Genomic DNA, 17367 nt, shown 5'->3' with positions numbered 1-17367 from the left:
CATTGTGTAAGGAGATTAATGATATTGTATATATCCAGTAATAAATTTAATGACAAATGACAAGAATATAGCTTTCAGGGTAAAATGGACCCCTTCATAGATACAGAGTTGTGCGCACATCACAGCTTACACAACTCTGTATCTATTAATTTTGTCTCTAATGTCATTATTCCACTAAAATCTGTATATTGCTCATGAAGGGATCCATTTTACCCTGAAAGCTATATTCTTTCATTTGTCATTAAATCTATTACTGGATATATACAGTATCATTGATCCTTATGTATTTGTAATCCAGTCTCATTTGATAACACTAGCTAACACGATTTTTACCTCCAAGAACTTAAATTCTGTTTTTAACCAATTTTTATGCATATATTTTGAAAATCACTATGATAGTTTCACATCACATCACAGTTATTAAATATAGAGGGAGTAACGTTTTACCAAAATATGCCAGTTTCACATAATCTAACCAGTAATGTATGATATACTGATTTATTTTAAGAGATATAAGCTAATTCTCTTAATTTTAGCAATCGATTCTGGCCTCGGTTTTCTTGTGATAAACATAATTAGACTTCTACCTATGGTTCTTAGGTTCAAATTCCGATGCTACAATTTGAAGAGAGCACACTTGGCGTTTTTGGTGAGGATTTTTGTAGGATGTGCCAAGATTTTCCAAGTATTAACTGATCGTGACATGTTCTCAGGGTTGTAAATCTATCCTCTAAACATAAACAGCCCCTTGAGGGTAGGAGGGTGCAGCCCACAACCCTTGTGGTAGCAGTAAAATAATTTCTGGCTCTACCTGCTGATTTGCAAATATTTTTACTTTTAGTGTTTTCACACGAGTAAAGCTACTAAGTTGCCACGTCTGTGTAGAGACAAAAACTGAATTATTTGTGTTGTTTTTATATTGTAGTGTTCAAAACTGAATTTACGTTTTCAGAAATTCATTTAGTGCTACAATGAATAGGCAGACACATAGGAAGCGTATCAATATCAATCATCCAGACAATTTTTTGTTATGTTTGTGGGCAGTTTACCCCAAAGACTTGATGGAAAACTATCTATGACATTACAAAACTTTCGTATTCTTTTTATTTCAGATGTAAAATTGGGCAATCCAAGTGTTGTATTACCTGTACAACAAACCTTTGGAAGTGGTTACATGGCAAACTCAAAGCATTACCCTTTGCAGTCCCTATGGTTTGGCGAGAACCATCTAACCACATTAATGATTACTACTTCTGTATGACAAATATATCTGGTATGTCTAAAAAAAGCAAACGCACTATAATATGTCAAAATATACCTTCTGCAATTCGGCCTGTTCCATGCAGTGATGATTTGCCAGTGCCCTCCCCAAAACTTGAGATAACAGTAGTGGGGAAGATAATAGTGATCAAGTTCAAGTTGAGAATTCCTTGGAAGGCTCCACTTCACAAGATGCCGACTATCAGCCAGTAAGCTTCAGTAGTGAAGTACATTTAATCAAACAACATGAGTTGAATGATTTGGTTCGAGACTTAAGTTTGCTGAAAGAAGCTGACTGTTAGGTTCTAGGTTGCAGCAGTCGAATATACTTGCAGCAAAAACAGATTTCAGTGTTTCGAAAAAGACACGAAAAGTTTTCGAAATATTTTGCTACGGAGGACAGTATGTGTTTTTGCAAAGGCATTATTAGACTTAAAAAGTCCAATAATGGTCCAATAAAAGTCCAAAAGAACTAGGTATCGTGCATAAGCCAGATGAATGCCGTTTATTCATAGATGCCTCAAAATTAAGTTTAAAAGCAGTTTTGCTTCATAATGGCAATGAATTATGGCTATAAAATACCATAATGACTATAAAATACCAGGATTATGGTTGGAACATATGCAGTGATCTTAAAGTTTGTTTGCTTGTTGGTTTGCAGTGGGGTTTCACAAAATGTTGTTTTTTGTGTTGGTGGGACAGCCGTGCGACAAAAGAACATTATGTTGTGCAACATTGGGACAAGTTCATACCAGGACAATGTAATGGAACATATATTCATTTAGTGCAATCAAATAAGGTTCTTCTTCCACCCCTGAAAAATTTCGTGAAGGGACTAGATAAAGAAGGTAACAGATTTGCATACTTGAGAAGTGTGTTTCATAATTTAACATATGCCAAACTTAAGGAAGGAATTTTCATAGGACCCCAAATTATGAAACTCCTAAAAGACTGTGCTTGAAATCCAGTTAAGGGAGATTGAATTGGCAGCTTGGCAATCATTTAAGGCAGTAGTACATGGTTTTTTGGGTAACAGGAAAGAAGGAAACTATGAAATGTTGGTGTCTAATTTACTTGAGCGCTACAAAAACATGGGTTGTCGAATGTCGTTGAAAATTCATTTTTCTTCATTTCCATCTCAAATGGATGTGTAAAATTTTTTTTTTGGCTGATGCTACATAAGCTCATACACTTGCTTTCTTGCATCACATACCTCCTTTACTATTACTACCCATTCTGACTTTCTTTCTCTCCCAGGTGTGCAGATTTCTTTCTTGCTAGTCACTTCCAATATAATCACTCTTTTCAAATATGACTTTCACCTGCCACCACAATATTGCCTGTTCTTTGAACTTATTAAATTAAATCATTGTCTGCTATTTTCTCTTAATAAATTTGACATTTTCCTTAGTCTTTGGGCCTTGAAGAACAGACCACAATGTTGCCTGCTCTTCGAGCTTATTAAAATTACATCACTGTCTACTATTTTCTCTAGTCTTTCTAAATGATGAAAATCATATTTCAACAAAGTGACTATGCTGGAATTGAATAATGATTTTCACTTTGAGTTGTTCAATCATGATCAAAATCTCCCCCCCCCCTGTTTTTGAGTGAGAGAGAAAGACATTAAACTTATAATCTAAGTACAGTGCAACCTTGATATAACGTGCCTCTTCATATTGTGAATATGATCATGTCCCCTCAAAACGAATTATATAAAAAAAAAAGAATACTGTATGTATATGTATGTATCTAATGTATCCAAAGAAGTGGTCATGTAAACTAGCATGAACACTAACAAATTAACTGTGTTACTGTAAGAAAACAAGACTGGAAACCACAAGCTAAAGCCATTGTGCACCAGTATTTCTGAGAGGGGAAATTAGCTAAAAATTGGCTGTATATTTGTTTCAATATATTCAGCATTTAGTTGCAGAGTAATTTTTGTAAAAAACAGGACTCATCAGTGATTAATTACTGTAGATACCTAGTTTCTCCCTTCAGTAAAAAAGTGTATATCAGTGGAATTTACACGAACTGAGAAGTGATTTATGGAGAAATCACAATGCTTCATTTCAAGACTGACAGACCTGACAGTTTGGTTCTGATTTAGTTTTCTCAAAGCACAGTAAATTCTATGGCACCAGAAATAAATACATTGCAAAATTAGTAAATCAGTAGGACTTAAGTGATGGCCATCAAAAGTAAAAAATTATATAACTGAAGAAAAGTTAAAGATTATCGAAAGAGTTAAGAGTAGTGAAACAAAATGCAGTATATTTGTGGAGTATGGAATTCCAGAAGGAACAATGTTCTGCAGTTGGATGAAAGAGGAAGGAAAAATTGCATTCATTCGTAGAGGATGAAGTCGGCTTCCAAAAAAAGAAAGCTAGACTTTGTGAAAACAGTGATGCAGACTAATGCGTATACATGCGGTTTCTACAGAAGCAGTAATTTTGCGGTGATTTTGAAAGCACAGAAACTTAAATTTCATAAGCTACTTGGTGGAGATGATGATGCATTTAAAGCTTCTGAAGGGTGGCTTTGGAGATGGAAGGCTCATTGTGGGATATCCCAGGTTAGTCTTGTAGGAAATCTGCTTGTACAGCTGTGACAAAAGAGTGCTGTATTACAAACTTCTCCCTGACAAGTCACTGGATATTAAAATGGCAGCCAACAAAGTGGGTATGTAAACTAGCATGAACACTAACCAATTAACTGTGTTACTGTATGCAAACAAGAATGGAAATCACAAGCTAAAGCCATGTGCACCAGTAAAAATCAAAGTCCCTGGTGTTTTCAGCACGTCAACGTGAAATCTCTACCCGTGATTTATAAAAATGGCTCCAATGTTTGGCTTGGATGGCAAGTGATATTTTTACTTCATGGTTTGAAAGTTAGTTTGTACTAATAGTGAGAAGACACTTGCTTTCCAAAAAAGCTTGAAGGAAAGGCTATGTTACCACCGTTGGTTCACTGCCCAGCATATCCTTTGGCTAACATCCTTAAATCAAAAGATGGCAAGATGAGAGACGTTTCTGCAAAGGAACACAACTGCACTAATTCTGCCCATATATCAGAGCATTATTTGAGCCTTCGAAGCTAACGCAGTAAGCTACTTACTGGTGTTGTGAACCCAGAAAATCAAGTTCTAGAATTTCTGAAAACTCATACTAACTGCAATGAAATATACCAACCATATATGACCAAAAGTTTATTAAAATAAATTAAAAAAAAAAAAAAAAAAGAGATAAAACAGGATCAAATTTTATGTAAAAATAAAATACAATGACAACTGTAGAGTTAAAAGCAATAAAACATAGCTTTCAAAGACAACTGACTTCTTTATTAACAGCACTTTACTGCCATGGCACATCCTTAAATAACATCAGCAAGAGCACAGCAGTTGTTACTGTAGGAGCACGTAAATTATCCTTCATAAATGCAGGGAGACTGGAAAATGGCTCAGGAGCATGCCAGGTGGAGCCGTTCATCCTGTCCAAGAATTATGGTTTCAAAGGGGGATGAATTAACAGTGCTTGAAAACATTAATGAGGTGATGGTGTGGTTAGAATGCCAGAGTGACAGTGAACATCTTCATTTATTGCATCTGACCACTATTAAAGAATATGAGCTGAAAAGAGGGCTGTCATCAATTCTGACAAACTAAATTACATGACTATTTCAGAATCGATGCATAAAATTTAAGTCCATAACAGCATTGTGTATTACTAGAATGTAAAGGGAATAATATAATCTTTAATATTTCATGTCTTTTAGCTGTATACTCATAAAACATTAGTAAATGAAGTTTCAAGCATTTAGGGCATAAGCCGCAAGCTATGAAGGAGTCTAGACTATGTATAAATATAGTGCAAATGCATCAGGAATACATAGCTATATCTGAATAAATCAGATTATTAATAAAACGGCATCGTTTTAAGTTATATCTCATATTGTGAATACCTTCACAACGAGTTGCCATGATATTGCACTACTTCGAATAAGTAACGCTTCACCTAAGGAGAAGACTAATGTTACTTATTCTCAGATGGATACCACCACCCAGACGGCACCGTTTCAGGGCTATTTGGCCCTTCTTCGGTGGGTGGGTAGGTACCCGAGTGATGCAATGATGGCAAAACAGTTATGAAGTATAACTCCACAATATGAGAGATGCCTGATGGTGTATCATATATTTAGACTCAAGCGTTTAGGGCATAAGCCGCAAGCTATGAAGGAGTCTAGACTATGTATAAATATAGTGCAAATGCATCAGGAATACATAGCTATATCTAAATATATGATACACCATCAGGCATCTCTCATATTGTGGAGTTATACTTCATAACTGTTTTGCCATCATTGCATCACTCGGGTACCTACCCACCCACCGAAGAAGGGCCAAATAGCCCTGAAACGGTGCCGTCTGGGTGGTGGTATCCATCTGAGAATAAGTAACATTAGTCTTCTCCTTAAGCGAAGCGTTACTTATTCGAAGTAGTGCAATATCATGGCAACTCGTTGTGAAGGTATTCACAATATGAGATATAACTTAAAACGATGCCGTTTTATTAATAATCTGATTTATTCAGATATAGCTATGTATTCCTGATGCATTTGCACTATATTTATACATAGTCTAGACTCCTTCATAGCTTGCGGCTTATGCCCTAAACGCTTGAGTCTAAATATATGATACACCATCAGGCATCTCTCATATTGTGGAGTTATACTTCATAACTGTTTTGCCATCATTGCATCACTCGGGTACCTACCCACCCACCGAAGAAGGGCCAAATAGCCCTGAAACGGTGCCGTCTGGGTGGTGGTATCCATCTGAGAATAAGTAACATTAGTCTTCTCCTTAGGTGAAGCGTTACTTATTCGAAGTAGTGCAATATCATGGCAACTCGTTGTGAAGGTATTCACAATATGAGATATAACTTAAAACGATGCCGTTTTATTAATAATCTGATTTATTCAGATATAGCTATGTATTCCTGATGCATTTGCACTATATTTATACATAAATGAAGTTTTTATTTAATAAGTCAAGTGTATTTATGTTAAAAAAAACTGGGTGGGGGAAACAATTTTTTCAGCTATAATGAACTTTTCTTACAACTACAACATGGTTATTAAAGTTGCCATCTGGCACCTGTGTTATATCGCGGTTTTACTATTTTTACATTCTGGATGAATAAAGCAAACCGATTTTTCTTTTCAGAAATCCTCACTAGCTAAGGCTAATTGTGATATTACTACCATTTATCCAATGGGCTGGCTAACCAGTTGTGAGCACTATTTTTTATGAGGTGAGGGCATTACATTGGTAATTACAAAGCTGTTTGATTGGTAACTATCCTTCTCTCTCTCTGAAGATTCTAAGTCAGCAATGGCATACATACTGTAAGGGACGTTATTACTGGATGTAGTCTATCAGCTCTCAAAACTCCAGTAATCAAAACCATAAGTGTAATTCTACACAAAATTTAAGGAGCAACAAAGTTCTTGTTAGAGAACCTTTCTAGTATTTTAACTATTTTATATTATTGATAAAAATTATTTACTAATTTTAATCAGCCCTTTCACATAATCCACAGTAGTTGACTCTTCATTCAGCAAGCCACAATGAATGCCAAAAGATACATCAAAATGTTGCAAAATTGTGTGTGGCCAATTATTTCACAGTGGAACAACCCCTCATTTTTGATGTCTGTACATGTCTGCAGATTAATTTCCTATGATGATTGATTGCCAGATGTGGTGTGCCTGAATGGCTTACCTTCAGCCCGAATCTGATACCTTGGGAAGGAAGAGGTTTACTGTAAAAAACAACTGAACTTGAGGGAACTGGAAGCAGCAATCACTGTGATTTCTGCTTCCAGTTCCACCAATATGTACTGTTTGCAAACAGCAGTAGCAAATATACCAGTTCATTTAAGGAAATGTGTTAAATGCTGGGGTACATGCAGAATTTTAAAATGTAGCATTAAAAACCTCAGTAAATTATGAATCATTTAACACAGGTTTCATTAAAATTGGTTCAAACATGAAAAGTTACAATAATTTAAAAATAGGGAGTGACTCATCAGACATCCCGTAGATTTATTTCACAGTTCGTGCAAAATAATTCTAGATTAGACACAAACCACATGAAATTAAGTATTTTCAATCCATGCAATACAAGGTCTTTGTGGGATCGAGGGTAAACTGTTGTGCTATCATACTATCTTTAAACATTCTACTAAATGTTTCTAAAAGTGCATTTTTTGCAATATTTAAAAAAGCCTGAGAAGATACTAGGGTGAGATACTAGGACCAAAACAATAACTGACAACAGAAATAATTAAAATTTCAAATATCCCCAAGTCTTATGAGTGAGTGAATGACCAAAGAGTTCAATAACTGAAACTGATACAGCTGAAACCCATTAAAACGTGCTTCTGCTTATAATGCGATGCAACAATGGCTCCCATTTTTTGTCAGTTGAAACACGTTTTTACTCACTGAAGATCAATATTTTCAGTTTAACCCGACCATTATACACATTATCCTTTGATTTCCTTTAAGAACAATAATAAACGACTTGTAATTTTATTTAAGTGTTTGAACATACAGAATATAATTTTAAAAAGTTTGTAAGACACAAAGTATTACAAATACCTATTTCTCTGAACAAGAATAGTATGTGAAAATAAAACAATCTTACGAACAAAGAAAACAACATTTCAGAAATATTTCAGTTAGTGGGAGTGGACCTGTTGGAACAATAGACAAAGTAAAGTAGAATGACCGTGGATTTAAAGTCAATTTAATCCCTCTATCATACTGCCACTTAGCAGTATGCTACGTGGCAGTATGATAGAGGGATTAAATTGACGTGGCATTTTGTCATTTTTGGGAAAGGTGGCTAGGCGTAGTATAATCAGTTAGAGATCTAATGGTAGAAGATAAAAGGGTTCCGTGTTAAGGAAAAACAAAGTTGTGTATTAGTAACGTATGAGAATGATAAGTTTAAGAAATAACATAGTGATTGTGTCTGTACAAATTAGTTAGGAGGAGATATGCAAATAAGAGGGAAATAAGTCGGGGTTTTGTGTGGAAAAACACCCCCTCGCACAAGTTCAATCTCCTACTGTCAATTTTTCTTGTTTCTCAAATTGTAAGTTGTCTTAAACTTCAAAAAAAGGAAGAAGTTTACTATAGAAGAAAAAGTTGCTGCTCTTGATAGAATCACGTCCAGAGTCCAGCTAACTCTAGTGGCTAGAGGCTTTGGCGTGAATGAATCTACAGTGCATGGAAGGAAGAAAGAAGAGGAGAAACTTCATGATGCAGCAAAGTCTATGGAAACAAGTAATGGACTGCAATAAAAATGCTTGCGGCAACCTCAAGATGAACAATTGGATAAAGCTGTGTTTCGGTAGTTCGTTCAAGAACGATCTGAAGGCACACCTCTATCTGGACCCTATCTGCAAACCCAAGCTAAAAAATTCCACGTTGACCCTCATGGAATTGAATCCGCAGCATTCAGTGCAAGTAATGGATGGCTAACACGTTTTTAAAACCGGCATGGAGTAACAAAAACGGCTCTTATCCTGCCCAGCTTTGGAAAATAATTTAAGATGGTGGCAGTACTATCTTAAATCAGGTATATAACTGTGATAAGACCAGACTTTATTATAAAATGTTACCCAATCCCATCAGGCTTATAAGAATGATGCTCAGAGAACACAACGCTTCAAGCAAATGAAAGACAGAGTGACCATACTTTGGTTTACATTTTCTGTGTAAGCCAAACAGGAAACTACAAACTTAAGTCATGGTGCTTCTATCATGTGAACATGGCCTCTATGTCATTTGCCTATGACTTTAGCAAAGATGCATGGATGACTTCCAGTATTTTTGAAAACTGGTTTCATAAACAATTTGTACCTGCTGTACATAAACACTCATGGCAACAAGGGCTGGATACCAAAGCTCTCTTGCTGCTGGATAACTGCCCTATCCATCCTAATAAGCAGAGATGGTAAAGTCTGGGCGAGCTACTTACCAAAAAACACCACATCAAAAATACAGCCTCTGGATCAAGGGATTATATCAACATTTAAAATGAACTTCCGTAAGACTCTGATACAGCGAATAATCGCTAGTGAGGATTCTGTTATCTCATTTTTAAAGAAGTTGAACTTTTTCTCCACTGAAGAAAATAGTTTTCGCAAAGAAGTATATATATTGCCCATGGTGCAAAGCCTGCTCCCAGATAACTCCCAAGTAGCCAGTGACAGTGATGAAGAGAATGACTCTGAGGGCTTTATAAAGATGTCGCTGCTGCTGACCAGGTCTTGGAAAGTACACTAATGAAGGCTTGACAGAAGATGATGTGGCCAATGCCGAGTGAGTAGTGGCACAGTTTGTTGACAGAGAAAGAAAGGCCATAACAGAATGTTGGGTAGGTGGGATCAAAAATTGTCCTGCATATGACTGACTTGGAAATAATCAAAAACGTTACTTGTGAAAGTCATGATCCAGATGCAACTGAAGACGATGAAGACAAGGAACCACAGCCGTGGCGGCTTAGATGGTGGTGATGGTGGCCACCACCATCTAAGATTGTGGAGACACTTGTAGGTTTGCAAACTGGACTTAAATTTCTTGAAACAGAAAAGGTAGATTCCCTTTCACTCTTACAGTTAAAACTCCTTATTGAAATTACTAAAAAGAAACAAAGATGTAATAAAACAGTCAATCATTGTTTTTTAAAAATTTTGAGACTTTAAAGTAATGACTAAAATGGGCAAAAGTTTGTTCGCTAATGTCTATTTAGTAGATGAAAGAACACTGAGTGCATTATGTTTTCTTTTTCTCCCAAACCATTTTTTAATTTTTTTAACGGTTTTGTTAATTACAAACTGTTTGTTTTGTAATTTTTTTTTTGGCTGATGCTGCATAAGCTCATACACTCGCTTTCTTGCATCACATGCCACCACTACCACTAATTTCAAAACACAAACATAAAAGTCAATACAACCACATGGAAAAGCAGTTGTTGTGACAAAAGATGTGTGTTTATTACGTATATTTAACAACATGAATATTGGTTTTTTTTTAAATACTTTATTGTACAGTGATCAGTAAAAGATTGAACAACACAATTGCATATTATTTCAATTATTCTTTGTGTGATTTTTCTTAGACATAGTATTGCAATTATCGTGCATTAAAAGATATGAGCAAATGAATGACAGTGAAACATTGAAGATAGTACAATGTTACGCATCGCAAACCAGTTGCGAAGAAATAGAGAAGCTGGAGTTTGAGGACAAGCTCAAAGAGAACATCACAGGTGGAGTTATAGTTATCATGGGTGACCTGAACACAAAAGTCGGAGTGGAGAGACAAGGACTTTTTTTTTTTTTTTTTTTTTTGTAGTTGTTGGCGCATAGGCTTCTGTGGCCATAATGCACCTCCCAAGGTTTTTGCAGTACTTTGATCCAAGCCCAAGGCAGGAATCGAACCCGCGACCTTTGGGTTGCCAGGCAGGCACTTTACCCACCCAGCTAGCCCGGTTGGCAAGACAAGGACTAAAATACGTTATGGATCTGCATTGTTGGGGACTTAGGAATGATAATGGTGATAGGCTGATGGATTTCTGTTTATGGAACAGCTTGGTCATAGGAAATACCTGGTTCAAGAAGAGAAAGTCGCAAAGTGACAAGATATAGTTGGGATGGCCAACAGGAATCCCTCCTTGACTATATACTAATGAATAAAGACTGACTCAGAAGACTAGTGGACGTAAAGGTCATTCCTAGTGTCTCCTTGGGTCACAGGTTCACAGATTAGTTGTTGGAGTTTTAAGATTCCCTAAATTGAAGAGGATCAAAATAACAAGAGAGAGAAAACTAAGGGTGTGGAAGTTGAAAGAAGAGGAAAAAGGGGTGATGTCCAGAGAAGAGTTCAGGAAGGTTGTACCTAAGACAGTGGTGAACAGTGTGGAATCACAATGGAAAGCATTCAAAGACTGTATAGTAAGACTGACAGAGCAGGTTTGTGGAAGGATAAGTGGCAACCTCTCTTTCCATCTCTAGAAGGAGATGGAAAGAAACCTGTGGAATGATAGGACGAGAGAGGCTGTGAAAATCAAGAATAATGCATTCAGGACCTACTTTCAGAACACAAATGATGAGTATAAAGAGAGAGACTAAGAGGACAGTTAACGAGAGAGAAGACTGTGGTTGGAAGAATGGAGTGAAACTCTATGACAAGATATCGACGGTAATAAAAAGATGCTGTATGGTATGGTGAAGAATAGAAGAAGAGATGGTGAACAGAGAAAATACTTGATGGATGAGAATGAGAACCTAAAAACCAAGGATGAAGAGATAAGAGAAACATGAAAGAAGTATTTTGAAAATCTGTTGAATGTGCAGGACAGCCAGTAAAAGGGACAAAGGTAGGTTGATCATAGAAGAGGGGATGGAAGAGAAGATACGGAGAGAGAGCAGACAGGCTTAACGTGGAATGATTTAGTGCAGGCATGGAAATACATCAAGACAAGTAAGTCTGCTGGTATGGATGAGATAAATGGAGAGATGCTGAAGGCTACAGGCGAGGCAGGGATAGTGTGGACATACAGACTGTTCTGTAAGATCTGGGATGAGAAACAGGTGCCTAAGGACTAGAGAGAAGGTTTGATCATACCATTGTTCAAGAGGGGAACAGGAAAAAGTGTTCCAATTATAGAGGCATCACACTGACATCACATGTGAGTACGTTGTATGAGAGAATGTTAGATAAGAGGAACAATTGAAAATAGGATGGCCGAGGAACAGTATGACTTTAGGCCTGGCAGCTCGACAGTGGATCTATTTTTCTGCATCAAGCAACTGAAGGAAAATTATGAACACAAAGAATTATGGATGGCATTTTTGGATATAAAGAAAGTGTTTGATGCCGTAACCAATACAGTGAGCAAAGTAAGAACAGTGATGGGATTGACGGAGAGGTTCGAAATAACATCAGGTTTGAGGCAAGGAGTTTAGTCACCACTACTATTCATAGCTGTCATGAATGATGTGCAATGTAGAGTGGTGGAACAACTTAGACAGGACCAGATGAAAGTCATGCTCTTCACAGATGACCTCCGCATATGGGGAGAGAGCAGGGAACAAGTGCAACAGCAAGTTGATATATGGGCTAGTATGGCCAATGAATTTGGACTGGTTTTCAGTCAGGAGAAGAGTGAAGTAATGGTTCTAAAGAGGAGTGGCGAGCTTGACAGATACATTACAATGGAAGGAAAAGAGCTAAAAAAAAAAGAGTAAAGTGCAGCCATTATCAACCCACTGCAGGATGGAAGCCTCCTCAACAATTCATGCTGAGGGAAATGGACCATAATCTGCCACGCTGGTCCAGTGCGGGTTGGCAGATTGACCGTATTCAGCAGTCAGGGGCTTGAACCCCGGTCTACTCAAAGAGCGTGTGCTACTGCACTCCCGCTCCTGCCCACTCGGCTACGGAAAAAAAAAGAGTATTATACAAAGGGTACTAGGAAAGTTTTGCAATATGATGCAACAATGAATCACAGGAAGCTGCTTGTTGCTGCATGTTGAGACATGTTCATACGTGCATAGTAGCCGCCATGCCAAGTCCATGGGCTCAGTTATTCACTAGTAGTGAGAGTGTAAAGTGCTTGCAATGGCATCGTGGTCACGAAATGAGATAAGGACAGTTTTGCGGTATAATTTCGTGTGTGGTTTAACCATAGACCAGTGCTTAGAAGAAATGACTCTTGCACTAGATGATGATTGTCCACATCATACAACGATATTCAGGTGGTATAGAGAATTCCAAAGGGGAAATTTCACTCTGGAGGATTCTGAGAGGCCAGGAAGGCCACGAACGTCAGTTACAGAGGAAAACGTTACTGCTGTGAGGAAAATGCTTGACGAAAACAGGCGAGTGACATACCAACAGATAGAGGATACTTTGGGCCTAAATGCACCAGCAATTCGTTCGATTCTGCAAGGTCATTTGCATGTGAAGAAACTTTGTTCTCTCTGGGTGCCGCATCAACTGACTGAAGAGCAGATGACACGACGTGTGACTTGGTGCCGGGAAATGTTAAAAAAGTTTGATAAGGGACAATCTCGGTATGTGAACAACATCGTGACAGGTGACGAGACTTGGCTGTACTATTACGATCTGCCGACCAAGGCTCAAAACAAAGTTTGGGTCTTTGATGATGACGACACACCCGTAATTGTCAGAAAATCCCGATCTGTAAAGAAGAAAATGATAGCTGTATTTTTCAAATCGAGTGGAATTGTGGAACGTGTCGTTTTGGACACGCAGAAGACAGTCACAGCTAAGTGGTATACTGAACAATGCCTGACTAAAGTCATTGGATCTATGAAGAACCTGCGGCCAAAGTCAAGAATGGACACCTGGTACCTCCATCATGAAAATGCTCCAGCTCACCGCGCCAAAGCCTGCACCGAATATTTGACCACGACAGGACTGAAACTTCTCGAGCACCCTCCCTACAGTCCAGACCTTGCTCCCTGCGACTTTGCACTGTTCCCGCATGTGAAAATGAAGCTAAAAGGGAGGCGGTTTTCCAGTGATGAGGACCTTCTACGGGCTTAGGACAACGAGTGTGCTTTACTCCCTAGTGATTGATTGATTTTTATGGCGCAAAAACAGCAGGATTATAGTGCGCCAGGAAAATGGTAAAATATAAAAAGGTAAGACTGGTAACTTGTAAAAATCTTACGTCGCCTAAAAATACATAAAATCATATAAATAAATAAAATCAGTACAATGATAAAAGCAAATTGTATATTTCATATGAGTATATACATATTGATCAACTTTAAAAATTTAAAAACTGCTGACACATTGTCGTTGTCATTTAAAATCTGACTGAGTATATACGGCTCAGTCAGATGGGTAAAAGCAGTAAAACGAGCATTTATAAAACTGGAACAATCACATAAAATGTGTTGGACGGTTAAAATGGTGTCGCAGTGCTCACACATAGGAGGGTCATCAGCCCTCAGCATAAAGGAGTGTGTTAAATGACAGTGTCCTATGCGGAGCCGAGCAAGAACAACTTCCTCCTTGCGATCCCTGCGTAAGCTGGACCGCCAAGGATGGATCACAGGCTTAATTCGACACAGCTTGTTCGTAGTAACCAGGCGATGCCACGAATCATGCCACTCAGAATGCAAGTTACTATGGATCACTTGCCTGTAGTCTGTATAGGGGACTAACAGGTCAAGATTATCCATCAGGGCTGCCGATTTGGCTACATTGTCAGCCAAATCATTTCCTCTAATCCCGATGTGACTGGGGATCCAGCAGAAGCGGATATCGAATCCAGTTGTATAGAGATTGTATATTATCTGCTGAATTCGGGACAGGGTTGGGTGATTAGTGCGTGACACCGCTGATAAAGCCTGCAGTGCACTCATTGAATCGGCATATATAATACACCGTTGGTATCGGTGTTTTCTTATGTGATCTAGAGCTAGCTCTATGGCATGCAGCTCTGCAGTGTAAATGCTGCAGTCAACAGGTATCTGCTCTGATACGGTTTTATCTGGAAAAACAGCAGCAGATCCCACATACGATTCTGATTTCGAGCCGTCTGTGTAAACTAGCAAGAAGTCAGAATGTTCTGCACGGTGTTGTGAATAGAGCTGAAGGTAGACAGAGGCTGGAGTATTAGACTTCGTCGCAAGTTTGAGCGAGAAGTCACATGCTGGTGTTTGTGCATGCCAGGGTGGAAGGGGCTCCTTTGGTGATTGAGCAACCTTGTCTACCGACATGTTAAGCTTATTGAGTAGCTCTTGAACACGAATGCCGAATGGCCGATTGGCGGTCCGTCGTGTGTTGTAGAGATTTTCCCATCGTGGCTCGAAAACGGATGTCCACGTGGGATGGTCTGGTAGGGACTTCAGCTTGAAGGCATATTGTAGAGACAACTGCATTCGTCGAAGCGACAAGGATGGTTCGTTTGCTTCGACATACAGACTTTGGACAGGTGATGTTCTGAATGCACCAGTAGCAATACGAATGGCTTGATGATGGATGGGGTCAAGCCAACGAACAGCGCTATTTCTGGCAGATGCATATACCTGAGACCCATAATCTAATTTTGAGCGTACAAGTGCACGGTACAGACGTAGGAGAGTGCATCGGTCTGCACCCCAAGAGGTAGAAGAGAGAGAGCGGAGGATGTTAAGCCCTCTCGTGCACTTTGTGCGAAGCTGACGAATGTGTTGGACAAATGTCAGCTTTTTGTCAAAAATGAGTCCCAGGAATTTCTTTACTCCCTAGTGAAACTTGGCAGAACTGGTTTAAAGATTGGTTTCAGAGGATGGAGAGGTGTATTGAATGTAGAGGAAATTACTTTGAAAAAATTAAATAAACAAAGCTGTATTGCAAAACTTTCCTAGTACCCTTTGTATACCAATTCTGACATATGCATTCGCTACTGATTCTTCACAAATAAAACATTTTAGTCCTGACACGTTGACTACGGCTGCTACTTCAACTGCCCGTAAAATAAAAATACCAAATGATGGATGGGGACTGTCTTACTTTCAGATCTTTCCCCTGTCAATGCACTTACTTTCCTGTGAGAAGAAATTGGAACTTATTAAACAACAATAGTAAGGTTACAAAAACTGCCATCAAAGCTATTCTTCAATCTTGGAGCAGTCTTGAATTAGTTGTGAATGGCTTGATTACAGAAAACGAAGCTCTTAAGATGAAAATAAAGATGTGGCAGACACATCTTAGCCCACACCTCTCTCATATTCTTCTGTGGCAAAATCTTCAACTTCTACAGAATTAGTTGATACTTCTTTGAACGAAGTTTCTCCTGAAAACTTCTCTGAAAACAATCCCTTGCAAAAATTTCTATTAACTAAACAGACAGTCTGCAATCCATTAATGTTAAAACTACTTCAACCAAACACTTCCTAATTCATTAAACATACGTGGACTCAATTCTATTCTCAACGATGTCCATTTCCACTTGCAGTCTGCCAAACCCCATGTACTTTTTCTGACAGAATCTCAGTTATCGGTTGATTCAACTACTGCTCATCTCAGATGCCCAAATTATTCGCTGTATGATTCCTTTTGCCTCAAAGGTGGTACTTGTGCATATATCCGTTCTGATATTCCCTGTCAGAGACTTGGCAATTTGGAATCTCCTCTCTTTGATCTTCTCTGGCTTAAAATCTCTCTACCTCATTGTGTCAAATTCATCTGTTGTCTCTACCGTTCTCCCAACTCCACTAGTCACTTGGAGCTCTTTGATTTCCTCTTTTTGCAACTTTACTTTCTCCAGTCCAACTTTCCTAACAGTGAGGTAATTTTCCTTGGTGATTTTAATGTTCACAACTCCAGCTGGCTTCCATTTTCTAGTCACAATGACCCAGCTGGTTGAGATGCTGAGGCTTTTGCAATTATTAATGACTTTGCACAGATTGTTCATTTACCTACAAGAATACTGGACAATCCTAATCGTACAGCCAATACGCTTGATCTTTTTCTCACAAACAACCCCTCTAAGTACATGGTCGAAGTGAGAGGTCCTTGTGGAGTATGACAGACATTTTAGGCAGATTGAGCGGGCTAGTAAGTACGACCATCTCATTATGCGTAAATTCACCTTACTTCATATAGATTGGAAATACATTATGTAGTATATTTGGTAACAGTATTTTTTTAAATTGGATTGGAAGAACTACTTATTCCAGCATGCAACACACTTATCCTAGATCTTTAAGCTGTATCAAGAACTTGACAGTGGAGGAGCCAATAGCAGGCCAAAATGTCAGAACCATATGTGGTGAAAGGTTAAGGTGAGAGCTTCAATTTCATGAGAAGAGAACTATAATGGAATGAGATAATTCTCGAACCTGACAACTGGAGACACCACCATATTCTTCTGAAAACTTTTCAAGGAATTCCGCCTGTATATCACGACACACACACACACACACACACACACACACACACACACACACACACACACACACACACACACACACACACACACACACACACACACACACACTCTTA

The 17367-nt window shown here is 38.3% G+C and overlaps 2 protein-coding genes across 6 annotated transcripts in view; one reads left to right on the top strand and one right to left on the bottom strand.

Moving 5' to 3' along the window:
* Positions 1 to 17367, bottom strand: part of Samtor (S-adenosylmethionine sensor upstream of TORC1) — a 500386-nt gene that overhangs the window by 149961 nt on the left and 333058 nt on the right. The window lies entirely within an intron of this gene.
* Positions 1 to 17367, top strand: part of LOC150084544 (E3 ubiquitin-protein ligase Mdm2-like) — a 366530-nt gene that overhangs the window by 348230 nt on the left and 933 nt on the right. The gene's annotated exons all lie outside the window — the stretch shown is intronic.

Source organism: Mastigoproctus giganteus, chromosome 6, assembly GCF_048544385.1.
Source record: "Mastigoproctus giganteus isolate SK-2022 chromosome 6, ASM4854438v1, whole genome shotgun sequence".
Taxonomy (NCBI): Eukaryota; Metazoa; Arthropoda; class Arachnida; order Uropygi; family Thelyphonidae; genus Mastigoproctus; species Mastigoproctus giganteus.
Note: the sequence above shows the minus strand (reverse complement) of the source record. Positions and strands in the feature narration are given on the sequence as shown.